Below are 27,172 nucleotides of genomic sequence, written 5' to 3'. Positions count from 1 at the left end.
AATACTTTCATGTATATATCTTAACTACCATAAACCTGAAATTAATTTAAATATTAAACACTAAAATACACAATAGTTACAATTTTATTTATTGTGATGGGTAATGTTGTGTCACTGGAATTAAATTGCCAAAGTTGGGGTTTAATAGTTAAAAGATGGAGCCTCAGGACTAGTTCCACGTGTAATAAATTCCTCAATTTTAACTTTTAATTCAGAAAATGGATTTTTGCAAAAATATGATGGGTAAGAATACATGAATAGTTCCCTTTCTGTTTGCTATTTCAGAAAACTCAGATGACTACCACTTAAAAATCATGGCTATCAAGCATATTCTCAAATGCCAGTTTTAAAAGTCAGTTGGTAACTCAAAACTTTGATTCAAATTAGCATTAAACTGAATGAAAATCCAGTAGTTGATAGAATTGGGAAAATAAACACTAATCATCTCATATTTATTACCATAGTCACCGCTACTGAAATACTATAAATGGTTTATACAGATTAGATTTACTATAACACCTCTGGTCACAATGTTTATAGACAGTGCAATTTCAGCACTGGTTCTTTACTCTTGATGGGCCTATACTATTTGGAGTCTGGTGACCACTGAATTTCCCACTGATGTTCTCTGAGCTACATCAATACCCTCTTTTATACAGTACCTTACAGGGCCTTCAGCCTTTATCTGGGGCAAACATCTTAAACACAAATGTAAATGTTGGCACTGTAATTTTGTGAAAATCCTCAATAGTAACTCTTGAACCCCCAAGATTTTATCCCCAGATCCATGGAAGTATTGACTTTGATTAGGTATCTATTTAACCACAAAAAGAGGAGGTAAAATTGGTGGGCATAGTATGTGTTTCAAAGGAAAGACACATCTTTTTCCTTTTCTTTCCTTTTTTAACCCTCTACTTTCAATGTACTCCCTAGCCGAGGGAGGAGTAGATGAGGGCTCGACAAGGCTAAAATAGTTAGCTGCCTTCTGTGTGCCTGGTGATTTACATACTTAATCTCAGTTAATCCTCACACCATCCTTCACCATTTAGGACACAGGAGTCCAGAGAGATTATATAACTTGCTCAATCCCACAAACTAATAATTGTTTCAATCAGTTTCCAAACCTGGTTTATTCTTTCCAAAGCTGAGGCTCTTTCCCCTGAAGTCTTCATCTAAAGAACCCATACCATCAAATTTTAGGGATCATCATCTGTTGTGAGTTTTGTTTTTCCCCAAAAGACAGCAAACTCCTGGGAGATCCCTGATGGTCCAGTGGTTAGGACTCTGCGCTTTCACTGCCATGGAAGAGGTGTAGTATCATATTCATTGTGGTGAAAGGAGTCCAGCCTAGTGTGGTGATAGTGATTTGTCCATGACTACTTTTCTATGAATGAATGAATAAGTGAAAGAACGAATGGAAAAATAAAGGTAAATTATTCCTGGACCTAAAATTTACATCTTTAAATCAATCAAAGTTTAGATCATTCTCTTAGCAACTGGAATGAGACAACATTACACTGACTAACTTCTATAAGCGTTCATGGACAAGCTCAGAAAACAGGGAACAGAAACCTGGACTATATGCCTTATGGAGCTAACACTAGAAACTATACCTAGTTGCATGCTAATGTTATTTTATTAATTACTAAATAAACTTAAGCATCATGAGCTGCAATTACAAGGCCAGGCCCTGACTGATACCCTATGCAAATAAAACGTCCAGTAAGAAAGTTCTATCTATGCTATTGGCCAGAGTTAAAAAAAAAAAAAAAAAAAAAAAGATGGGAAAGGAAAATTCCTAATCAAAGTTCTGGACAGTGATCTTCCTTATGGGCTACTAAAAATGATGCTTATATCTTCTCATATACCTCCTTCTCATTTATTCATTAAGCTAATTATGAGTATCACCCCTTACTGTTTTCAACATTGTGCTGTATTTTAGAGAGTATGCCAAGAACTGTTTTTCACACTTTGTATGTTGTCCTGAGGAATGATGAATATCAGTAGAGATAATAAAATGAGAAATCATGCAACAAAAGCAAAAATGCAAGGCAATATAAAGACAAATGCTAAATTAATTGGCCCTCACCTTAAATATAATTGGGTATAATGGCTGTCACACCCCTTATAATATACAGTGTGGTGAGTAACCACCCAAATTCTGTTTTCTCCAACTATTCTTCATTTATATCTTTGACAAGAGGAATAATAATTCTTGTAAAAACAAGTCTTAACGAAAAGGAAGCATGAGAGAGCTATGGAAGTGTTCTCAGGTTGAAACAAAGTGTCAGAACCCTGAAGCTTCAAGGTGATAGTGAGTTTCCCCAAGATGAACCGCAGGTGTGTGTGTGTGTTTTAAAGATTGATTCATTATGTATTTATTTATTTTGGGCTGCATTGGGTCTTAGTTGTGGCACGCAGGATCTTCGTTGAGGCATGTGGGATCTTTCTTTGCTGCACGAGGGCTCTTTGCTTCGGTGCGTGGCCTTCTCTCTAGTCGTGGTGTGCAGGTTTTCTCTAGTTGTGGCGTGCAGGCTCCAGGGCACATAGGCTCTATAGGTGTGGCGCATGGGTTCCAGAGCATGTGAGCTCTGTAGTTTGTGGCACGCAGGCTGTCCAGTTGAGTCATGCGAGCTCAGCAGTTGTGGCACATGGGCTTAGTTGCCCCGCGGCATGTGGGATCTTAGTTCCCTGACCAGGGATGGAACCCTCATCCCCTGCATTGGAAGGGGGATTCTTTACCACTGAGCCACAAGGGAAGTCCTGCCCCAGGTGCGTTTTTATTTAGTTTTTATTAAGATGTGTACATTTCTATTGCCATTTTCTTAATTGTTTTGGGTTTGGTTTTGTAGGTCTTTTTTCTTCCCTTCCTCTTATGTTCTCTTCTCCTGTGGATTGATGACCATCTTTACTGTTGTGTTTGTGTTGCTTTCTTTTTTGTGTGTGTATGTATTGTAGTTTTTGGGTTTGCTGTTCCCATGAGGTTTTGATATAGCAGTCTATATATTTACAAGGTTGTTTTAAGTTGCTGGTCCTTTCTCGCCTAGTGGAGCTCTTTTAGCATTTTTTTGCAAAGCTGGCCTGGTGGTGCTGAATTCTCTCAGCTTTTTCTTGTCTGTAAACCTTTTGATTTCTCCATCAAATCTGACTGAGAGCCTTTCTAGGTAGAGTATTCTTGCTTGTAGCTTCTTCCCTTTCATCACTTGAAAAATATCATGCCACTCCCTTCTGGCCTGAAGAGTTTCTGCTGAGAGATCAGCTGATAACCTTATGGGAGTTCCCTTGTATGTTTTTTGTCATTTTTTCCTTATTGCTTTTAACAATTTTTCTTTGTCGTTAATTTTTGTTAGTTTGATTCATATGTGTCTCAGTGTGTTCCTCCTTCGGTTTATCCTGGCTGTGACTCTGCGCACCTCCTGGACTTGGGTGACTGTTTCCTTTCCCATGTTAGGGAAGTTTTCAGCTATTATCTCCTCAAATATTTTCTCAGGTCCTTTCTCTCTCTCTTCTCCTTCTGGGACCCCAATAATGCAAATGTTTGTGCATTTAATGTTGTCCCAGAAGTCTCTTAGACTGTCTTCATTTCTTTTCATTCTCTTTTTCTTTATTCTGTTCCACAGCAGTAATTTCCACCATTCTGTCTTCCAGGTCACTTATCCATTCTTCTCCCTCAGTTATTCTGCTATTGATTCCTTCTAGTGTATTTTTCATTTCAGTGATTGTATTGTTCATCTGTTTGTTTGTTTTTTAGTTCTTCTAGGTCTTCGTTGAACATTTCTTGCATCTTCTCGATCCTTGCCTCTGTTCTTTTTCCAAGATCCTGGATCATCTTCATTATCATTATTCTGAATTCTTTTTCCAGAAGGTTGCCTATCTTCACTTCAATTAGTTGTTTTTCTGGGATTTTGTATTGTTCCTTCACCTGGGACATAATCCTCTGCCTTTTCATTTCGTCTAACTTTCTGTGATTGTGGTTTTCGTTCTGCAGGCTGCAGGATTGTAGTTCTTCTTGCTTCTGCTGTCTGCCCTCTGGTGGATGAGGCTATCTAAGAGGCTTGTTCAAGCTTCCTGATGGGAGGGGCTGGTGGTGGGTAGGGCTGGGTCTTGTCCCTCTGGTGGGCAGGGCCATGCTCAGTAAAACTTCAATCCATTTGTCTGCTGATGTGTGGGGCTGTGTTCCCTCCCTCTTAGTTGTTTGGCCTGAGGCGACCCAGCACTGGAGCCTACAGGCTGTTTGGTGGGGCTAATGATGGCCTCTGGGGGGACTCACACCAATGAGTACTTCCCAGAACTGCTGTTGCCAGTGTCTTTGTCCCCACAGTGAGTCACAGCTGCCCCCCACCTCTGCAGGAGACCCACTCCAGCAGGAACGTCTGGCCTAGTCTCCTATGGGGTCACTGCTCTGTTCCTCAGGCCCTGATGCACACAAGACCCTGTGTGTGCCCTCTAAGAGTGGAGTTTCTGTCCCCCTCCCCCACCCCCGGCCAGTGGAAGCCTTGCTGTCAAATCCCACTGACCCTCAAAGCCACACTCTCTGGGGACTCCTCCTCCTATTGCCAGACCCCCAGGCTGGAAAGCCTGACGTGGGGCTCAGCACTTTCACTCCAGTGGGAGAACTTCTGTGGCACAATTGTTCTCCAGTCTGTGGGTCGCCCACCTGGCAGGTATGGGACTTGATTCTATTGTGATTGCACCCCTCCTACCATCTTGCCGTGGCTTCCCCTTTGTCCTTGGATGTAGGGTATCTTTTTTGGTAGGTTCCAGCAATTTCTTTGTCGATGGTTGTCCAGCAGTTAGTTGTGATTCCAGTGTTCTCTTAAGAAGGGGTGAGTGCATGTCCTTCTACTCCACCATCGTGAGCTAATCGGCCCCTTTTTTAACATTTCAATTTACTCTGAAACTGTCTACTAGCATTTAATACTTAAAAGATTTCACTGTGTCAGTTGTAACTAAGCTAAACCATCAGTATTAGAATGGCATAGGGATTAATATTCCATCAGTTTTCCAGATCATTTTCTTAGTCGAGAGAGATGGACCATATTCTTATGCATGTTCTTTCATCCTACTCCCTGTAACTTCAGAAAAAATACATAGACCTTCAATATTTACTGTAGAAAGGAGACAGGTAGAGAAGAGACATACAGTCCACAACGGAAAAATGCATTAGTAAATACCATTATGCTAATTCATTCAGTGAACACCTCGTATGTGCCAGGGACTGCAGTAGTCACAGGGAATATAAGGGTGAGCAAGGCTGACCTTGTATAGACCATCACAGAGCTTCAGACTGGTTGGAAATAGGGAAGAAAAAATTCCAGGATTCAAGACAGGGCACAAAGCTTAAATTAGCAAGCCCTCTGACAGAAGTGATGTGAAAATGGGCTTGACCTAATGGAAGCTATAATTAGAAGGCAGTGAGATAAGATGATGGAGAGGTGATGAGGAAGGGAACAGATAGGGCTAGAATAACAGGATTAAAGTCTTTGAATAAAATGGAAAGTTGAATTTTAGAAATAGTCTAGAGTATGATCTGCCTCAAACTATAAACAGATGTAAGTTCTCAAAGAGTTTTCCCAAACCAGAAATCCATGTATTAACATTACTGCATTACATTGCATTCCACTGTGATCGTTTTTTGTTTTGGTTTTGGGCATTTCGAATGTAGTACTTCAAAATGTAGATGTCGTGCTTTTCTTTTTTTCATAAATGTGTTTTGGAGGAGAAATTTGAAAGATGTATTAGTTGATAAATTCTGAAAACATAAAAGCATTGTAGAAAAAGTAACATTCATTCATTCATTACTTTTTTTGATATCTACTATGTACTAGGTACTGCTTCTGTATCTCAGGTATAACATGAGAAACCAAGAAGAAAATGTCTCCACCTTCACAGAGTTTTCATTAAAGTGGGAGAGACACATAAAAAGAGAATAAACGAATTATTATATGATACAATGACAGGAGACGTGTGCAAGAAAGTAGAACAGGTGTAAAAAGAGATGAAGGTGGTAAGTGGGCAGCAGAGATATTTTGGATACAGCGAGCAGATAGGAATGTCAGAGGAGGTGACATTTGACCAAAGACCTGAAGGGAAAGAGGAATGAGCCATGTGAGGATCTGGGTGTGGGAGGGCAAAGGAGGGCTTCCAGGAAGATGGAACAGTGACTGGAAATTTACTGAGGTGGGAACTTGACATGTTTGAGAAATGACAGGGAGGACAATAGGGCTGTGACCAAAGACAGAAGTGGGAGGAAAGAAGGACAGAGAGGTAATCATGTAGGGCTTTGTAGGCCATAGTAAAACAATTGAATTTTATTCTAAATATCATGGAAACCAACTGGACGGTTTTGAGCAGAAAATGACGCAGCCTGATTTGTGTCTTGAAAGGATGTCACTCCTGTTTGGGGAAGAAACTATAGGATGTGCTGATAGAAACAGGGAAAGTAGTTAAAAGGCAATTAGTAGTAATCTAGGTAAGAGATTTGGTGACTTGGGTATATGCAAGTGGTGAAGGTGGTCAAAAGTGGCTAGATTCAGAATATAATTTGAAAAAGGACTGACAGAATTGTTAATGGATATGATTGGTGAAAGGAGAAAATAAACAGAGTTCACGATGACCCCAAAATTTGGGGTATATGCAAGTGGGTCTGTGGTCATGTCATTTATCAAACTGGGCACTATTAAGAGAAGAGTAGATTCGATGGGAAACAAACAAACAAAATGAGATGGAGAATTGAAGAAAATATAGGAGAGATGTTCTTAGTGCAAAAATAGAATGTGAAAGCAAGGAAGAGAATAAAGGTGAAGGCAGAAGTCTTAAATGGGAATTTAAATGCAGCGATTGTATTTAATAGAAATTAAAACTTTAAAAAACTTTTTAAAAAGTGCGATTACTTGACTTTGTAATTGAATAGTTCTGTTGTCACAGACCAGGAAATATCTTCACATCACTGGCAGACTTTACATTGAATAGACATTATGTTATTGTTATAGTATACTCCCCCAGACAATTGCTTTAATAGTATATGAATATGTCCTTTGCTTGAAGCCTCAGACAGGTAAAACACAGTAGGTCTGTGCATTCGTGTCTTATTGTCGAGCCTGAAAGAGAAGGTGCAGTAATCTAAGTGTCTTTCTCACATGGAAGGTGATGGCAGCCCTAGAAGATAATGATCTTCCATGGGGTGGGCAAACAGCCAGCATGCTGTTACATGCTACTGACGTATCCTCCTAATGCAATTTATTACTCAGAAGTTTTGAATTTCCCTAAGAGGAAAGAAAGCCTTTCGTGGGCATAGGTTTCTTTAGTGAATTCTTATGACAAGCATTTCCGCTTCATTCTGTGTCACAAAGCTGCTTATCTATTAGGAATGGGAAAAGTCAGCTTTGATAAATTAGAAGCCTATTTAAAATTCTCCAGCTCAGAGCCATTATCTCTCAGTGCCTTTTAAGGTTTCACATTCCCTATTTTCAAGCTCAAGGGAAAATGGGAAGAAAGCTATCCTGTCTAATATAATACAGGGCTTTGATTGCTGGAGTTTGGTTGCAAAACAATTTGTAAGTCACAGACATTGATCACATTAATTTCCAACTGCAGTTTTTATAGCTATAACATAAATAGTGTCAGAGTTGGTCTTAAAAGGAAACACAGAAAGACCACCATGTGCACATCAGCCCTTAACCCAAATTCACAATATTACAGCGGCTCAGATTTTTGCTTTCCAGTAGCACCACCCCCTATTTGGATAGAAACAGCATAATTAGGTGTGAGGTTTGATCTTTTATTGACACCCTACAGAGGCTAGTGACAGTTTAAAGAGAGCCGTAATGATCTTAGCCTTACATTTGGGGGAAAAGCAAAAGGTGTATGTGGAATTCTGGATAACAGTAGGGCTAAAACCAAATCTACCTGCTTTCCAACATGTTCTAGCTCAGAACATGATAAGAGGCCTGGAAGCACCACTGGGTAATCTCCACAGAGCTAGCAGCTGAGTCATTATGTGACTTAACACAAAAGCAAATTTCGAAGAATTGCAAGCTTAGGCAATCCCTATGATTTATGAAGTTTACCCGTCCACAAAACTGTTGCTTAAGCCCTTTCTATTGTTGTTTACCCCAAATCACCCCCCTCATCAGCTAGCTGAGTTTGAGTACATTTAAATCTAGCTGACCTTATTGGGCTATTTCACATTTACCCCCAAGTAAAAAGTTTTGAAATGGAGGATAGTTCAGAGATCACTAAGTAACTCCACCCTGCAGAGCAAAGATTCCTCAAATCATTTTGTTATCCTCTTTGTTCATGCTAATCTCTGGACCATCTTGGCTGGCCCCTCTGCTGTGCAGGGCTCTTTCCATGAGACTGGGATTTTGGTTCTCTTTGTACCGATGCTGTTTTATCGTCTTAGTCCTCTCTATGTTGAATAGAAATGTTAATAGCTGACACCCAACGTTACCTAGAACAAAGTATGAGTGGAATAAATGTGGGCTAGATTAACAAGTTAATTCTAATAACACCACATCTAGGAAGATATATCATTTCTGCCTTTGAAAATTTCTAAATTTAAGTAGTTGGGTCTTGGGGTGGGGCTTGCTAAGGAGATGGTGACTACATATCTGAGCAGAACTGGAGAGAAGGTAGGCAGAGGCCCTGCTGGCCATCACCCCTGATTCCTGGAAATCCTCACCATTGAAAGAGCCAGTGATTAGAGCTTTAAGATACGAATTTATATATTATCTGATATTTGGGAAGATGTTCTTTATTAGCTCCAAATTTATTTTTGAAAAGAAATCACCTTTCCCTTAAAATACAAAGCTACTATTATTACTACTACTACTAGAATCATATCCTGCTGACCAAAACTGTTTTATCTGAATCATTATGTAAATGGACTATGTACTTCCACTTGTGGTGTTCATGAAGGAACATAGGAGACTTAGAGATTCTTATACCAGGACTTTGAGGGAGAACAGAGGTGGTGGAGTCTTAGGTTGTAACTTCAGACAGGAAATAAAGGGATCTCATCAAGTCCAACAATATTTGATCAAGACAGTCTTAATGTTCCTTCCCTTGACTTGACTAAACTTTAGACTGGTTTTGTCCTGACTATAGGCTCCCTTTTCTTAGAGCATTTACTTTAGACTACTTCTAATTGTAAATTCATTTTCTACATCTTTAAGATGTAAGTCTTTTTAAAAGCCTCTTACCAGTTTCACAACCCAGGAATATCTTTCTCAAGGACCTGGGAGCCATCCTTTTGAAATTATCAAGAAAGATAGAGCCCCTTATCTCCCAGTCTCTGTAGAGGACTAAGAGCCTGTCTCCTGTGGGCGCCTTGCTCCAAGTTGTAAAACCACCTTCTGTCAAAAATTTTACTGTTCTTTTGGGTAAGACGAACTATCAAACACAGGTGGCCTAAGATTCCCTCCCCCCCGAACACACCAACACACACACGCACGCACACTTGCTCTTAAAAACTCTCCTGCCCTTCTTTTCCTTCTAGTTAGGTATCCAGACCTGGTGTGCTCCCCCCATCCACCTATCTCTGGCAGTAGTATCAGACTAAAATCAATTTATATTTGTCCATCTTATCCAGTGAACATTTTTTTAACACCCTACTGCTCTTACACCAAGAAAGAAATAGTTTACGCTTAGAGTCCTACTGTCCCTGATCCTTCCTTGACAGTTTTATAGGCCTTTGTAGGTCTGCCATCTGCTCCATTTCTGTCGAGGAATGGGACAGAAGAAGACCCCTTCATATGGGTATTCATCAAGTTCCATACACTTCTGGTTGGAGACACCATCTTTTTCTTTCTTTCTCCTTCCTGCCTTCTCCTGCCCCCTTTCTCTTCTCCTTCCCATTTTTCTCCTTTCCTCTCCCTTTCTCCCTCTTTCTTTAGTGACAGTTATTCGCTTTTCCTGAAGGACACATCATCTCTTTAATGAGTTCAGGCTTTCAGAGGAAATAAAATAAAATCAATTTCCTTCTAATATGAAGGAAATTTCCAACATGGTTCTGCTTTCTACAGTGAAAAGGCCACTGAGGTAAGGAAAGCTAAAGGGCCAGGCTGCCTTCTTGAAGGGGAAAGAGGTTGAGAACAAAATAGGCACAGGAAACAAAATCAAAAACTGATATCTCAACAAAGTATCCTGTTAAAATAGCATGACCAAGTCATCCTCCCAAAGGAGAAATGAGAATTTGACCACCACTGTTCTATGAACAATTCAAGTGTAACTCTTCTTACGTGAGACAGCACGGGTAGGTAACCCTGCAGACTAGCAGCATTGGCATCACCTGGGAGCTTTCAGAGACACCAAATCTCAGATGTTATCTAGACCTACTGGATCCAAACTGCAGTGTGATGAGGATCCCAGGTGATTCCAGGGCTCACTAAAGTTTGAGAAGCCCTGGCATGGAGAGAGCAAGCTCCGGAGTCTGAATAATAATCATGACGATTCAGCACAATGTGTCCAGTACAGTCAAGTGAGTTATATTATCACCAATACTTTTAACAGAGAAGGAAACAAGGCAATGAGAAGTAACTTGTCTAATGAAAGCGAATGCAGGCATACCTTGTTTTATTGTGCTTCACTTTACTGGGCTTCAGATATTGCCTTTTTTTTTTAACACATGGAAGCTTTCTGGCAACTCTGCTTCGAGCACATCTATTGGTACCATTTTCCAACAGTATCTGCCCACTTCATGTCTCTGTGTCACGTTCTGGTAATTCTTGCAATATTCCAAACCCTCCACCAGCAAAAAGATTCCCATTTGCCGATGGTTCAAATGATGGTTAGCATTTTTTCCTCAATACAGTATTTTTTTTTTTTTTTTTTTTTTTTTTTTTTTTTTTTTTTTTTTTTGCGGTACGGGCCTCTCACAGCTGTGGCCCCTCTCGCCACAGAGCACAGGCTCCGGACGCGCAGGCCCAGCGGCCATGGCTCACGGGCCCAGCCGCTTCGCGGCATGTGGGATCCTCCCGGACCAAGACACGAACCCGCGTCCCCTGCATCGGCAGGCGGACTCTCAACCACTGCGCCACCAGGGAAGCCCAATACAGTATTTTTTAATTAAGGTATGTCCATAGTTGTTTTAGACAATGCTAGGGCACACTTAATGGGCTACAGTATAGCGTAAACATAACTTTTATATGCAAGGGGAACCCAAAAAATTCGTGTGACTTTCTTTATTGCATAGTTGCTTTATTGTGGTTGTCTGGAAGCAAACCTGCAGTATAGCTGAGGTATGCCTACAAATGGAATCAGGAAGTTAAATAATAACACCCAAGTTGAAACCCTGAGTCCGCTGCTTACTGGCTCTAGGCAACCTTGAGCAAGTTACCGAAACTTTCTGAGGCTTTCTTATCTGAAAAGTGCAAGTGGTATATACATTCCACGGTTATGTAGATTAAATGACATTACTTGTATAAAGAATCACACATACATAGATATTGTTATTTGTATTTTCAGTGCTCCTGATAATCTCTGGAGAAAAAATAGTCATTATGTTTCAAGAATAAATATATTCAATCATCCTTATGTTAGATGTGAGTTGGGAGTGAAGGTAACTACAACAGGTATATGAGACAGTACTGAGGAGAATTTACTTAATTTTCAGATCTTTGGCTGTGGAAATACAAGATACATTCCAGGGACAGAGACTAGAGAAGAAATTGACAGGTCTGAGACTTCAAAGAAAAGAAAGAAGTCATGGGAGGAGATGTTTAAACGGGCATCTTTTGTTGCCAATTAGCAGATGATTTTAATTTAATGTTTGCATTAAACCCTCAAGTGTTTAAAGTTAGCATAATTAGTCATTTTGCAATGTGATTTGCCTTAGGTTTTCCCATTGCTTTGTTTTTTCTTTGTTTCTTTTCTCTTTCTTTTTTTAGCCAGAGATTTACTCGGTAGGGTAGAAGATGAGAGACATAAAAAGGTGGAACCTGTTAAGAAGTTGTGAGCCTGTTAAAATCATGTCCCTAGAATCCTGATTCTGTACTAGGCTTGTCAAGCGATGAGGCAAACTGAGAAGTCTCCTACAGTGTTTTCAAAGAAACCTGATACAAAAAACAATCTAAAAGCAAGCAGTGTGAGGTGCGAAAGAAATCATGCTGCTGCAAAGACCCCCCTTGCTTTAACCCAGGTGCACCCACACTCTATGAGTGCACAATTCACCCCTACATGTAGACACACACACCCCCCCCACACACACCCTTATATCCCCTCCTCATCTATCTGTCTCTGGTATTTTGCTTTGCTGGTGACCAGAATAGAGGTTCTGAAATTATACTCTGTATGGTACATTTGAAAAAAATTGATTTAAATTTCCTTTAAAATATATTTTTGCCTTGAAATGTATCACCAAGCACATGTAACATGGGGCATGCTACAGTGCAGGCAGGGGACATTGCTAGGTTCCTCATAGCATTTAAACCTCCAATTTCCTAATTATCACCTACTTCCTACTCCTTAGAATGAAACTGTGTATTTTACAGTATTAATAGATTTTTCATTAGCAATTGTGTTTCAGAATTGTTTTTCATATAAAAGCCTTGCACTTATTGTGTCATCCCATTGATCTTACCTCAGTGCATTCCTTTCAGTCACTTCAGATGGCTCATAACTTGCTAATATAACTTTACAGGTACATTTTGTCCCTTTCTCATCACCGATTGTAGACATACCAGCTCATTAAACACTGTGAAAGCACAGAGGCTAAGGCCATTTCTTTTAACAAGCCAGCCGTGTGAAACCAAAGTCTAAGCTCTTTTTCTTGTAATGATCTTGCCGAACCACCTCCCTAATACCAGGAGGGTAGGGTGTGTGGAGGGAATATTCCACAGAACGGCTCCTACAAGGGGTAATTAATTTGGGGGTGGTATTTCTCAAGTTTTCTTTCGGATGTTGCTTTAATCTTCTCCTTCCTGTCTCGTGTCGTTTCCAAGTCTCATGGGTGCAGTCAGCGGGCTGAATGAGGAGCACTCCAAGCTCACACTGCACGATGAAACTTGTGTTGAGGCACAGCTAACATTACTGGTTCCAGCCCCGCGCCGCTTCTAACAACACATAAAATGACAACAAGTTGCTGTCACTTAGCAAAATAGCATCTGGGACGGTGTGAGTCTGCAGGAATCCTTAAGGGTTAGTTGTTGCTAACGCAGTTGCTAACTATAAAACACAGGATTTTTCTATTCCCGGTTGTCCTTGTGATTACATTGGATTATTTGGGGGTTAAGTTGGAATGAAAAGGGTTGACGCTAGTCCAGACTGTTTAATAAATTGCTTACAGATAAAGGTGAAATAGGCCTGAAATTATTTATATGTTCCGTAACAAAATAGAAGCCAGTAAATAGTAGAACCAGTAAGAATTTAGTAGTGCCTCTTGCTGAGTTTACTGTATATTTATATAAACAAATATTGCATACCTGCCAGAAAAAAAATCAGCACAGAGTTTAATTTTAATTCCATTACCCCAGTTAAATTAACACAAAATGACAAAAACTGTTCAATAATTGTATTCTTTTATTATACCCACTGCTTATGCTTTCAAATAAAATCAGTCAGCTCTTAAAAACAGTGTTTCTCACAGGAGACCCTTTTAGTGAATGCCTGCTTCCGAAGTCTTCACTCAGAGTGAACCCGCCCTGACTTAATTCACTTACAGATATTTTCATAACCTCTCTCACACGAACATAAATGTTCATGGGCTACATCCAAGAAGTTAACAAGCCTAAGATAACAGCTCTGCCGAGCTATGAATTCAATTCCTACTCTACTTTGAGGGAGAACATGGGATGCTAGCAAAATAATGAAATGCAATACATAAACCTGTCTGCCTAGAGAACTCAACTTGCTCAAAATAAATTAACTTAAACCACCAATCTGGAGAGTTGAAATGCAAATGAACTAACATGGCTACACTACCAATTCCATCTAGTTTTCACCACAGCAGTAGTTTTCAGTGACTGGAACACGGTTATAGTGGCTCTCACCACAGTGCACCTGTAATACAATGTACACACTGCCATTCTAACCTTTTCTTCCATGTGTCATATTTATGTCTTTGAATGAATGTTTTTCCCCAGCAGTCTTGGGTCCACTGAAGGAAGATAGGGAGCATGTTTTGCTTTTAACAAATATTTGTCAAATAAATGAATGAATGAGTCAATAAATTAATTGAATACTGAACATTTCCATTTTTTTAAAATGACCTGAGCTCTTCATTTCTAACTTATATGTTTAATATCAACACTGTTTTATGTTTGCAGATATTTCAAATTTCAAATGTCTTTATTTCACAAATCATCTTCCAAAGACCATTTCAAATGTAACTTCAACCATGAAGCCTTTGGTAATTCTTCTGACAGCTATGACCTCCTCCTCCTTTAAGTACCCATAGCACTTTAAACGTACTTCTGTTTCAGAACCTTTCTTACTCCCTTTAATTTAGAGTTACTTCTTTTATTTCCCCAAACACACAGTAGGCTAAAATTTTCTCGAGGACAGGCAAGGACCACCTTTTCCAGTTGCTAAGTTCAGCATGCAGCCATGTAAATGGGAGGTGTTTGATTCAAAGTAACTTAACCAACATTATTGATCACAAAATATGGCTCAATATTATAAAAGGTATCTTAATGATTAAAAAAAACCCCATAATCCTCGCTTATAAAAATTCTGGCCTTAAAAATAAAATATGTGAATTTCACCTAGTTCAACTAACTTAGCAAAATGAAAACTGTGGGCTAAAATAGTTATGGATATCAGCATAGGAAAGAAGGAACATTTTAAAAACTAGAGAAGAAACAACCATTATCGATGAAAAACAAATATCAGGAGCTCTACTGTAATGTAGTGGAATGAGCTCTGCCATTGGCTATTTCAAGTGACCTTGGCAAAATTGCATTGACTTTTAGGATCTCTATAAAATGGACAATCATACCCACTTTATTGTGAGAAGATTTCTGAAACTTCCTTTAAACTTTAAGGTGCTACACAAATATGTTTTTAAACAAAGAGGATGTGGCTTCAGGAATAGAAGGAAATGATGATGGTTGGGAAGGGCAAGGTCGTGTTGAAAACTCTCAAAGTCAAACAGAGCAGCTTGGATTTGATGAAGTAGAAAGTAGAACATGTGCATCTATCTTTAATGTGGAGAATGACCTTATAAAAGTATCTTTAAGGTATATAAATACAAAGTATTCAAAAGTGAAATAAGTCTGCCAGAGAAAGACGAATACTGTGTATTCTCACCTATATGTAGCATCTGAAAGAGCTGAACTCCTAGAAATAGAAAGTACAATGGTGTTTTCCAGGGGCTGGGGGAAATGACATGTTGGTCGAAGGGTACAAACTTCCAGTTACAAGATGAATGAATTTTGGGGGTCTAATGTACAGCATGGTGCCTATAGTGAACAACACTGTATTGTATACTTGAAAGCTGCCAAGAGAGGAGATCTTGAATGTTCTCACCACCAAAAAATGGTAATTATGGGAGATGTTTAGAGATGTTAACTAACCTTACTGTGGTAATCATTTTGTAATATATATATCAAATCATCCTCTTGTATAACTTAAGCTTATACAATGTTATGTCAATTACATCTCAATAAATCTAGGGGGGAAGGGGATGCAGTAAATTTGTATGTTTGGGGGAAGGTGCCAGGCATCATCATTTTTTAAAAACACACCAGCTGATTCTAATGTGAACCAAATGGAGAATAAGACTATTTGTAGTGGTTATCATACTTTAATATGCATAAGTTCCACCTGGGGATATTGTCAATATGCACGTTTTGAGGCAATGGGTCTGGGTTGTACCTGAGATTCAGTATTTGTAATTAGTCAATCATAAGTCCTACCAGGATCCTTTTTACTCTCAGATAAACTTTAATAAAAAATAAGTTTTGAAATGATCTGCAATTCTTAGAAGTCAGAATTCCTGTATAGTATGTTGTGTTTGGGAGAAATATTTTTTGGAGTAGTTTTTTCCCCCAAGTTTTATTGAGACATAATTGGCATATAAGATTGCATAACTTTAAGGTGTACAAAATAATGGTTTGATGTCTGTGTTTATTGCAAAATGATTACTACAATAATTTTGGATAACATCTATCACCTCACATAGTTAAAAATTTTTTTCCCTTGTGATGAGATTTTTTAAGATCTACTACTCTAGCGACTTTCAAATATATAATACAATATTAGCCATAGTCATCATGCTGACATTTTGTTGATTGTTCCCTTTGCTGTGCAGAAGCTTTTTAGTTTGATATTGTCCCACTTGTTAATTTTTGCTTTGTTGCATTTACTTTTGGTGTCATATCCAGAAAAGTCAGTTGCCAGGACTAATGAAATGAAATTACCCCCTATTTTTCCTAACACTATTTATTGAAGAGACTATCCTTTCCCCATTGTATATTCTTGGCTCCTTTGCTATAAATCAATTGACCGTATATGTATGTGTTGATTTCTAGGCTCTCTATGCTGTTCTATTGATCTATGTTTCTGGTTTTATGCCAGTATATATTGTTTTAATTACTATAGCTTTGAATAAAGTTTGAAATCAGAAAGTGATCAGATACCTTTAGCTTTGTTCTTCTTTCTTAGGACTGCTTTGGCTATTCAAGTTCTTTTGCAGTCCCATACAAATTTTAGAATTATTTTTTCTATTTCTGTAAAAAAAAAAAAAGCCATTGGGATCTTGATAGGGATTGCATTGAATCTATAGATGGCTTTGGGTAGTATGGCTGCTTTAACAATATTATTCTAATCTATGAACACTGGATATATTTCTATTTATGTGTTTTCAATTTCTTTCATCTGTGTCTATAATTTTCAGTGCACAGGTCTTTCACCTCCTTTGTTAAATTTATTCCTAAGTGTTTTATTATTTTTGGTGCTATTGTAAATGAGCTTTCTTTTTCAGGTATTTCTTTGTTAGTGTGTGGAAACACTACTGACTTTTGTGTGTTCATTTCGTACCCTGCATCTTTACTGAATTCATTTATTAAACCTAACAGGGTTTTTTTGTTGTTGGCGTCTTTAGGATTTTCTATATATAATATCAAGTCATCTGCAAATAAAAATAATTTAACTTCCTTTCCAATTCTAATGCCTTTTATTTCTTTTCTTGCCTCATTGCTCTGCTTAGGACTTCCACTATTATGTTAAATAAAAGTGGTGACAGTGGGAACCCTGTCTTGTCCTTGATAGTAGTGGAAAATCTTTTACCATTGAGTATGATGTTAGCTGTGGGCTTGGCAAATTGTTTTAAACTTTGAAATAAATTTAAAAACACACACAAAAAGCACTCAGCATGCCCTGGTGATTGAGACCAGAGTCAAGGAGACTAAGCTAGGAGATAGCCACAGAAATTTAAGCAAGGGCTGATTGAAGCCCAACTAGAACAATGGCACATAGAATGCAGATGAAAAGGGAGAAAACTGTGAGACATCTTAATGGAATACTGAGTAGAACTTGAACAAATAAGGATAGGGTGATGGAAAAGGCTGAAGATTAATAAAGCAGAGACAAAGAAAATGAATGGTGGGCCCAGTAGTAGATGGAACAAATGAAAAGGTAAACCAATGTACTATTTTATGTTGGATGTGAATTTAGAAAGCAGTGGTCATAATCTACAATTTGGGATATAAACAAACTGTTGTAGTGTAGCCACATTGATTTAGGAGGACCTAGATAGCCTATTATCCTGAAATATTGATCCAACCCTCAACTTTCTGGATGAGGCAGGGTGAGGTTGGGGGATCCTTTGTTGTTTTAAGAGATAGTGCTCTGAGGAAGTACACCTGTCGTTTACAGATGGTATTAGATCTGGCACTTTTTACTCTCAGAACTGTATCTTCCTGATGTTCCAGCCTTTTTTTTTTTTTTTTTTAAATCCCTTACATAGACTGAATCAACTTCTATTTTCAAAATCTAAGTAAATTAATATAATCTATTGGGTACTTAACACTATTATAAATGTGATGAAATGCAAAAATAGAGAAGCAAAGATTATTCCATGTTCACATGGTGTTTACAGTCTAGAAACTAAGAAAGGTTCACAGTCCTTCCCAGTTACTGGAAATTAGAGCTATTAATTTTAGACCCAGTTGTGTCTGATTCTTGCATTATTCCTCACCAAAGCAGGCATGATATTAACAAGGAGAAAACTCATGTGTCTTTGAAGGTCCAATGTCTGGTATGAGTCTCAGAAACTTAGAACCCCACTAAACTTAAATCTAACCTTACCTTTCTCCTCCTGCTCTTCACTTTGCTATATTGATGGCCAACCTAGGTCAGGTTGGATCCTTTCCCTTGGGGATAAATTTTGTGCATATCCTAACCTGGCTATGAATACACTGCAAGTGTATCTTTTCAACTGGACTGCTCTTTCTATAATCTGTTCCTCAGACTCAGTCATTCTTCCCTTCAATAAACAATTACTGAGTTTTTATTTCAGCCTAAGATATTTCAGGTTGGCTCTCCATACCTACATTTACTTGCCTAAGTCAAGCCTAACCCTTCTAACACTCTACATTGAACTTCCTGCAATGCCCTAATAGGATTAAGACCTGTAGCCAACTCTGTTACTCACCCTCAAATCAAATCTTGTTTCTAATGCCTTTTCTTCCCATAGGCTTGCTAGAGCTCTAGCATGAGTTGTGGCTGGGTCTGTCCAAGATATTTAAAAAGCAAGGTATATTTATATAACAACTTATACAGATATTACTGAGTCCCAAATGGGAGACTTCTTAATGAAGTTCAAGTAAGTATGTAGTGCCCTACGTGTGAGATACACTTTTCACAATTTCTTCTGTGAATTTGCTGGGCATGCAGTTTTGCAACTCAATGATGTTTCTTGTGTTCTTTCATCTGCCACCTGGTTTGCAATGCCCATACCAAAGCCTTTCACCTACTAATTCAATCTTTGTTCACATGATAAATGTCAACTTTTTTCTTTACCAAGCTCTGGAACAATTTGTTGTCTACAATCTTTCCTTTTGTTTCTTTGAAGAGTCAATCAATCTGCCTCTGTGGAAACTTCAAAAAAGCATAAATTATAAAGGGGTTCCTTACCTAAATTTTTCTATTCTAGATACCATAATCTTAAATAAAAGTCTATGGATCTCACCTATCTAGATATCAACCTAAGAGAATAACTGAGCAACTAAACTTGTTTTATTCTTAGCCTTATAAAGACAGCAAAATATTTAGTTGAGAGTAACATCCCCACTATGGAATAAGAATTATATACATATTATTTAGAACCATTATATGAAAACATTATATTTTTAAAAGCTATATATGTAGTAGAGCTACGATACTAATCCTGTTTATTCTCATTAAGGAATGGTGACAACCTTTAGCCTAATACGGCACCAGTTCTACTGGGATTCCTGGTCTTGTGTTGTCAAAACTATGCTGATCTTTTTCTGTGGACTCCACACAGTTTTTGTCTCCTAAGAGGCTGTTCAGAGATACTACTTTCTTATTACTGGATCTTTATCCTCAATTTTACCATTTAAAATTGCTGAAGTTTTACTCTAAGTACCTAGTCTGGGGCAGAGACAAGATGGTTGTTTACCAAACCCATGTCCTCCTTTTCCTGAGCACAGGAGTAGATTATATTTCTTTACGATGAGGTGTGGCTGTGAGACTAAGCTCTGACCAGTGGAATGTGGATAGGGAGCCACACCCATAAAAACCCTCCACAAGTGGTTCAACATGCTTTGTTTCTCTTCTTGACCAGCTGGAAGGGAGCTGACCCTGAGGGCCACTTTGTGAACCATAGGTTGAAACTTGTATAGTCACAGGAAGAAAGGAGTCTAGGTTTTATGCCATTGAGAGAAGAGCCACTCACCAATCAGGAATACCCGTTTGGACATTATGGGAGAAATAAATAGACTTGTGATAATCCATTTTAATGAGATTTTATCTATTATAGCAGCTAGTAATATCTTAGTTAATAAGGTACTATTTAGGCCTGGAAATGGCTGAAGTGATACATTTCTGCTCGTTGTCTTAATGAGTTGGGTATTTTGTGCATGGCCACTCATTGGCTAAGTTTTGTCCATTTATGTCTTGGGTTTGAATTTCAAAGCTCTAACATTTCTTTCTCAGTAGTAAACAATTTTACCTTAAGTCTAGTTAAAATTCAAGAACAGATTATTTATGCATCTATTCTCTTCCTACTCCTATTTCTGTTGTGTAAAGGAGACAGAAAACAGGAAAGAGAAAACACAACTTCCCAACCAAGGTTATACTTCCTCAGTGAAGAATTTAGAGGTGGTAAGACTGGTCCAAAGTCTCTCTGGATGTGTAGGCAGATAAGCAACAAAGTAGACTCTCAAAACCAAATTCCAAGTTGGGAGGTGGTCTGGGAAGCTGCTGCATCTTAGAGTAAGCAGCTCACATGAATATTTCCACCCAGTTGGGAAAAGTCATGACATGGGAAGTGGTATCTAGAAACCTGTCTTAGCTGTTGGACCCCATACCATGTAGGTGTTTATCCCCTCCATCTGCCTATGGAGAGATGCACTTACCTTCTCTGTGTTCTGGGGTCCCTGCCTTGGCTCATGGTAGGTATATTTCCACTCAGCCCTGTCTCAGTACATAGAATTTAAGACAGACTTTATATGTTTTACTAATACCCTTTTTTATGTTAGGAAGTTTATACAAATTTGCTTATATATTTGGTCAAGGATAAGTAACTCTTACTCCATCTCCTCCTACAAGTACCCATTTTCATATGCCATACTGTCACAGCCCTCCTGACCCAGAAATAGAGTCCTTACAAAATGTTTTAAGTAGTAAAGGAGAAGCGATTTTAACCGGGAATTAGACCCCAAGCCTCTTTTCCTCAGTAATACTACTCTACAACTATTAAGCACCTGCTGTGTGCAAGCCTCTGTGCTTGGCTCTAGCTGTGAACAAAGCAGGCTCAGCCCCTGCCCTTGTTGGAGCTTTAAGTCTGGTCAAATATGCTAGAAGGGAGAAATAGGGAAGGTATGTTCTATTCTTTTTGCCAGAAATTACACTTTTCTGATGGTTATCTGAACTGAAAACACCTTCCTTTTTAACATCATTAGCAGTTTGAAGGACCTAAGGGCCGTGATATTTGAAATACATTCCATGCCCTGTAGGTCACAATAACTCTTATGATGTGTTTACCTACATTTTTTTTCTAGCAAGTGTGTACATTGTTCAGCACAGGAACCATATTTTTATATCCTTTTCATTGACAAGCACACTACCTGGCACCTGGTAAACACTCAATAAATAATTGATTTCTGCAAATAGTTCTCTGACCAGAATGCCTGAGTACCGTTTTTGCTGGCCTGAAAAACTGGCTACCCTCTCCTGTTACCTCTTACTATTCATATGAAAATCATGGAAATGTGCCCCACTGACTGTGAAAAGAGCTCAGTCAATCCTAGAGAAATCTCTTCATTAAACCTGTTTTCAGTTCAGACTCAAATCTCCCTCTCACACTATTGCCAACATCTCCATCACATTTTTAACTCATAGAAATTATGTCTGGATATACCCTTCTACTCAGAGTCGGAAAAAACAGGAGGGCAAGTTTATACTCTTGCCTTTATTTCAAGAGAAGAGACTGTGAGGTACGTTCATCAATCACTCTCCAGAAAGTAATGAGAGAAGTAAAATCTTTGGGAAATCAATAATAAGATGAGTGAGTGTGCAGGAGACAGCTGGCAGAATCTTGAAAATCAGAATAATTCCAAGGACAGAATTTCCTTACTCCAGATAATACTACATGAAAATATTACTGGACATGTTTAAAATATCACATTTTAAAAAGAATACTGAGTATAGCTATCAGAAAAGTCTTTGGAACTGACCTATTCATTTGTATATTGACAGCAACTCTTTACAAATGCTTAATTAAAACTTAATCATTAGGTATCATAAACTACTTATGTACAAATTCTTCAGAAAACATGCATTTTGTGAAAGAAGAGTTTGATTTGATTTAGATCTTTATTTTGTGGCTCCATGAGGAGAATTTATTTCTATATTACCATCAAATACTTAAAAAGTACATATATATTGGAAGGTTACAAACATATATTACTTTCTGGTATAATTGGAGGTAACTAATGTTTTTGCTAGCCTGTAAAATTATAAGTGTTTTAGGTGACAGTCATATCAGAAGAAAAGGAGCTTTCCTTTATGCCCCTTAAAACTTTTACTATTATCAGCTTATAACAAAGCAAACATAATAAGACCTGTATATTCCTAAATTTTCATTGGTAATTAAAAAACAACCAACTTCAGTGAGATTCAAAAATTAATCAGATTATTTTGTTTTTCTAACTTTTGCAAACTTTTTGGAATAGGAATAGGTAATACCATCAAGTCAGTTGATGTTGTCATAGTTAAAGATTAACTAAAATCAAATCAAGATTCACTGTACTACACTACATGGCTTCCTATAAATATTAAAATACAAGGCAATCCTTCTATTAGCTATTTGATCATATTGTGGTATTTATAAGATTGTTCAAAGAATGAAATGATTTATTCCATTTAAAAGGGGAGGTGGTATAGTATTCAAAACTGAAACACATTGAGAAATACTAGAGTAAAGAATAATAATATGTTAATATCTCAGACATTTCAAGTTTTTATCAAGAAAGACATGATTAATGAACAACCAAAATTAAAATTTCCCATAAAAATGAGATGAGTAAGAGAAGAAAGGCCGTATTTCCCATACATATATATATACACACACACATATATAAATGTATATATGTATATATATATGTGTGTGTGTTTCTATGTGTACATGTATCAACCAAAAAAGACTATAAGATGAGAGCTGAAATCCCCTTAGGAATCAACCTCTCAATTAAAATGGGATTGATTCTCCAAGGCAGCAGTGTTAGAACAATTGCACGGACTGGGTCAATAATAAAGTGAGGACATTCTGCAAGCCATTCATAATCTAACTCCTGTCCCATAGTTCAGATGCCTGAAAATGTAAGTCTGAGCATATGCTTCTACAAAAAATTTCTCACTTCACCCTCAAACTTCAGGGTTATCTTATAAGAGGTGATGAATAGAACCTTCAGTTGATCCTGAGAAGAAATTCAATTTGCTTTTTCCTGAGGCAGCATCCTGCCACCCACACATTATCTATCCCCTGAGTTGAGATAGCTCTTAGCATTCAAATGAACAAAAGTTCAAAAATGAAGAAAATACAGCTTTGGTACTATTGAATTCCAGTCCAAATCTGACTACAAAATTTAGAGTGTTAGAATAAAACCCAAATCTGAGTCACAGTACAGTGAACATACGGGTTCATATATCCATTGTAAACGGTCCTACTGGGAAAAGTTTAGGGAATCCATGTAGAAATAGTTACCAAAACTCTATTGTATTTGTCTTTGATCATCCTTTCTATCACCACAATCATTTTTAGTGTTTAAAGAGAGTGACATAGCAATAATAAATGGTCATCATAAGTACCCCTTCCCACATTATGGATTAATTTCAGTCCACAGTGTAAGAAGGGTGTTTTTATTTACTTTTTCCCTCCCTGTGTACAGCTTTTCTGTTTACAGCCCTTTGTTTTAAGCCAAGATTACCAAAGTGGGCGCTTAGTGTTTACAGTCCTCAGATTGGCAATACAACACAAACACATTCAAAGCGAGTGTTATCATACTAGGCCAAGAACAGGCACTCAGCTGCTCTGGATGGGCTTCTACTTTTGATGCTTCCCTAAAATTATGTTACACCAAAGAAATGAAAATGTGGCCATGGTTTTTCTAGTATCACAAATCATATACAAAGCAAAGGGAAAATTCCACTCAACTTATAATAGAAAAGAGGCATTAATTTCCTCTAAAAAAATTATGATTTTAAATATCATATGTTTTTTAAAAAAATATGGTAAACTCATAAGATAGCAAAAAAAAATTAATAGAAATTGCCATTATGTCATCACTTGGAGAAAACCATCACTAATATTTTAGAATATGTTTCACATTTTCCAATGAATTCATGAGTGTGTTCATCTGTATGTGACATAATATTTTTTATACAGACTACATTTTTACTTATATGTGTTGTATAATTTAAAACACTTTCATGGAAATTATTTTAATGGCTACATAATATTTAAAGATGATGACATTATACTGCATTCCTTTTTTTCCTAAGTTTTTTGAGAAATATTTAACATAATATTTCACAGTTAAGGTGTACAACACAAAGATTTGGTATATGTGTAAATTCCAAGATAATTACCACAATAAGTTTAGTTAACATACATTACCTCACATAGTTAAGTTTTTTTCTTATGATGAGACCTTTTAAGATTTACTCTTTCAGCAACTTTCAAATATACAATACAGTATTAAATATGGTCACCATGCTGTACATTACATCCCATGACTTATTTATTATAAGTTGGTACCTTTTGACTACATTTATCCCCACACCTCCAAATCCTGTCTCTGGCAGCCATCAATACGTTCTCTGCTTCTCTAAGTTTGTTTCTTTTAGATTCCACATATAAGTGAGATCATATAGTATTTGTTCCTGCATCTGACTAAATTCACTTACCAAGATGCCCCCAAGGTTCATCTATGTTGTTGCAAATGGCACAATTTTCTTCTTTTTTTATGGCTGTGAATAATATTCCATTGTAAACAACATTTCCTTTATTCGTTCATCCATTTAGAATGTTTACATGTATTATTGGCTATTGTGACTAATGCTGCAACAAACATGGAGGTGCAGGTATCTTTTTAAGATAGAGACTTCGGGAATTTCAGTGTGGTGGCCCAGGTTCAATCCCTGGTCAGGGAACTAAGATCCTGCAAGCTGTGTGTTATGGCCAAAAAATATTTTTTAATAATAATAATAATAAAATTATTTCCTTTTGATATAGACTCAGAATTGGCATTGCTGGGTCATATGGTAGTTCTATATTTAACTTTTGTGGAACCTTCATAATGTTTTCCATAGTGACTGTACCAATTTACACATCCCTACCAACATGTACAAGGGTTTCCTTTTCTCCACATCCACACTAACACTTGTTTATTGTCTTTTTGATAACAGCCATTTAATTTGATGGCAGCCATTCTAACAAGTGATATTTCATTGTGATTTTGATTTTCGTTTCCCTGATGATTAGTGATGTTGAGGATCTTTTCATTATCTTTTGTCCATTTGTCTTCTTTGGAAAAATGTGTATTCAGTTCCTCTGCCCATTTTTAATTAGATGGTTACTTATTTATTTTTGTATTGAGTTGTATGAATTCTTTATATATTGGGTTGTCCAAAAAGTTCATTTGGGTTTTTCCATAAGATGTTACGGAAAAACCCAAATGAACTTTTTGGCCAATCCACTATTCTTGGATATTAACCCCTTATTGGATATATGGTTTATATATATTTTCTCCCATTATTTAGGTTGCCTTTTGATCCTGGTTGGAGGTTTCCTTTGCTTCACAAAAGCTTTTTTTTTTTTTTAATTTCACATAGTCCCACTTAACTTATAACTTATTTTTGTTTTTGTTGCCTTTTCTTTTGGTGTCATATCCAAAAAATCATTGCCAGGACTAATGAAAGGAGCTTACCCCCTATTATGTTTTCTTCCAGATATTTTATGGTTTCAGGTCTTACTTTCAAGTCTTTAATCCCTGTTGAGTAGATTTTTGTGTATGGTATAACATAGGGATCCAGTTTCATTATTTCACATGTGGCTGCCATGTTTTCTCAACACCATTATTGAAGAGACTATCATATCCCCATTGTGTATTCTTGACTCCTTTGTCATAAGTTGACTATCTGTAAGTTTATTTATGGCTCTCCATTCTGTTCTATTTATTGATCTATGTGTTTGTTTTTATGTCAGTACTGTAGTGTTTTGATTACTAAAGCTTTGTAATATAGCTTGAAATTCAGGAAATGTAATGCCTCCAGCTTTGTTCTTTCTCAAGATTGCTTTAGCTATTTAGGGTCTTTTGTGGTTCCATATGAATTTTAGGATTATTTCCTTCTATTTCTGTGAAAAAAATTCCATTGGAATTTTAATAGGGATTGAATTGAATCTAAAAATGGCTTTGGGCACTATGCACATTTTAGCAACATGAATTCTTCCAATCCAAAAACATGGAAATTCCTTCTATTTATTTATCTTCTTCAGTTTCTTTCATTGACATCTTATAGCTTTCAGTGTACAGAATTTTCACCACCTTTATTCCTAATTATTTTGGGGATACTATTGCAAATAGAATTTTTTTTCTAATTTCTCTTTCTGAAAGTTTATTCTTAGTGTATAGAAATGCAACTGATTTTTGCATATTGATTTTGTATCCTGTAACTTTCCTAAATGTATTTGTCCTAATGGGTTTTGGTATCTTTAGGGTTTTCTATGTATGATGTTATGTCATCTTCAAATAGAGATAGTTTTACTTTTTTCTTTCCAATTTGGGTGCCTTCTTTCTTGCCTTCTCTTTTCTTGACAAATTGCTCTGGCTAGGACTTTCAGTACTATGTTGAATGAAAGTAGTGAGAGTGAGCATCTTTGTCTTGTTCCTGATCTTAGAGGAGAAAACCATAATTCAAAAAGAGTCATGTACCAAAATGTTCATTGCAGCTCTATTTACAATAGCCCAGAGATGGAAACAACCTAAGTGCCCATCATCGGATGAATGGATAAAGAAGATGTGGCACATATATACAATGGAATATTACTCAGCCATAAAAAGAAACGAAATTGAGTTATCTGTAGTGAGGTGGATGCACCTAGAGTCTGTCATACAGAGTTAAGTAAGTCAGAAAGAAAAAGACAAATACCGTATGCTAACACATATATATGGAATTTAAGGAAAAAAAATGTCATGAAGAACCTAGGGGTAAGACAGGAATAAAGACACAGACCTACTGGAGAACGGACTTGAGGATATGGGGAGGGGGAAGGGTGAGCTGTGACAAAGCGAGAGAGAGGCATGGACATACATACACTACCAAACATAAGGTAGATAGCTAGTGGGAAGCAGCTGCATAGCACAGGGATATCAGCTTGGTGCTTTGTGACCGCCTGGAGGGGTGGGATAGGGAGGGTGGGAGGGAGGGAGATGCAAGAGGGAAGAGATATGGGAACATATGTATATGTATAACTGATTCACTTTGT

Source organism: Stenella coeruleoalba, assembly GCF_951394435.1.
Source record: "Stenella coeruleoalba genome assembly, chromosome: 11".
NCBI classification, from domain to species: domain Eukaryota; kingdom Metazoa; phylum Chordata; class Mammalia; order Artiodactyla; family Delphinidae; genus Stenella; species Stenella coeruleoalba.
The sequence above is the reverse complement of the archived record's forward strand: the minus strand, read 5'-3'. Positions refer to the sequence as shown.